Source organism: Haplochromis burtoni, unplaced genomic scaffold, assembly GCF_018398535.1.
Source record: "Haplochromis burtoni strain Fernald_Lab_line unplaced genomic scaffold, NCSU_Asbu1 Contig_364, whole genome shotgun sequence".
NCBI classification, from domain to species: domain Eukaryota; kingdom Metazoa; phylum Chordata; class Actinopteri; order Cichliformes; family Cichlidae; genus Haplochromis; species Haplochromis burtoni.
The window spans coordinates 324,058-326,067 of NW_024582725.1; positions in this window are offsets into that span (position 1 = coordinate 324,058).

Genomic DNA, 2,010 nt, shown 5'->3' on the forward strand with positions numbered 1-2,010 from the left:
AACTTGCCTAATAATTCTGCACTCCCTATATTATTAAAAGGTTTTTGCAATCAGTAAAATAGGGAATAACCAGAAAGTAATATTTTGATAAGATAACCAAATTATATGAAATCTATCCAATGAGAACAGGAGATCAGTTTGACATCTTTAATAACCGCAGTTGCTGTGAAAAATGGTTAATTGAGATGTGGCCACACTTATATAACAATGCTGTGTGCTGTTATATACGGGGCTAAAATAATTTTGGATTTTATCAGCAATGATTGTACCATACTTCGGTGTTTCGCTGCTTAACCCTTTCATGCATGAATTATGACAACCTCAATCAGGTTTTTTTTCTTAAGTATTTTTATGTATTTTCATTTATCTTCAGGCATGAAAAAAAGATTTCTGAACTTCATTTTTTTAAACATGTATTTTTCAAAGAGTTTTTTACATGTCTACTTAGGTGGACAACATACATTTTGACTGGGTGGCAGGGTATGGAGTGACACATCAGTGTCCAATGTAGTGGTTTATGTGCAAGTATACCATCAACACTGACACAAATGCAAGAAAACAGCCTTTGAATAGCTGTCCACTGTAGCGACCACTATGCGTGAAAGGTTCAATTATAATGCATAGTTTGTGGATCTTGATCAGCACTGCATCTTAACTTCAAACTGTATCTGTGTGAATGCACAATTGGGCAAACTTCCTGTGATAAACTAAATACCAGAAACATACCACCAGATTTTGCAGTTGTACTGCAGCATTTTAGTCGGTACTTATTGTTTTTTTTTGGGGGGGGGGGGGTGATCGTGGCTCAAGAGTTGGGAGTTCGCCTTGTAATCGGAAGGTTGCCGGTTCGAGCCCCGGCTTGGACAGTCTCGGTTGTTGTGTCCTTGGGCAAGACACTTCACCCGTTGCCTACTGGTGGTGGTCAGAGGGCCCGGTGGCGCCAGTGTCCGGCAGCCTCGCCTCTGTCAGTGCGCCCCAGGGTGGCTGTGGCTACAATGTAGCTTGCCATCACCAGTGTGTGAATGGGTGGATGACAGGTTGTGTAAAGCGCTTTGGGGTCCCTAAGGACTAGTAAGGCAAGCCATTTACCATCTAATTTTTTTTATCCTGTTTTATGTACAGTATAAGTTACAAAAAGCCAGGGCCAAAAAATGACATGGCAAATGAAATATATTCATTTGTTTTCCAGTGTTTTTGTTGGTAAGTTTGGAGCCAAAGTAACAAAAGGAAAATGTAACACAGGATTGTTTGTGAAGGTTCTCAGTCATCCAGGTCATCGTAGTCAAAGGAGCACCAGGATGTCATGCTTGGAGAGTTTTTTCCAAGCATGACATCCAAGTGCCATTTCAGACCCAGCAACATGCTCAGAAAAAAACTGGTTCACCCGAAAGACAAAACTCCAAAACACAGACTTAACAATGTGGTGTATGATGTACAGTGCAGCGAGGAATGCCAAGACCTCTACATTGGAGAGACCAAACAGCCAGCACCGGAAACGTGCTCGTCATCTCCGAGCATGAAGTAAGGAGAGCCTTCAAGAGAGTGAACACCAGGAAAGCAGCAGGACCAGACGGCATCCCAGGTCGTATCCTCAGAGACTGCGCATACCAGCTAGCTCCTGTGTTCACTGAGATATTCAACATCTCTTTATCTCAGTCGGTGATCCCCACATGCTTCAAAGAGTCCATCATTGTTCCTGTCCCGAAGAAACCCCACCCTGCTTCTCTCAATGACTATCGCCCTGTAGCCCTCACCTCAGTAGTGATGAAGTGCTTTGAACGCCTGGTCAGAGACTTCATCATTTCTTCACTACCAGACACACTGGACCCACTACAGTTCGCTTACCGTCCAAATCGTTCCACAGACGATGCCATCTCTCATCTCCTCCACACATCACTCACTCACTTGGACACTAGAAGGGGGAATTATGTTAAAATGCTCTTCATAGACTACAGCTCTGCATTTAACACCATAATTCCCTCCACACTCACCACCAAGCTGGAGCATCTG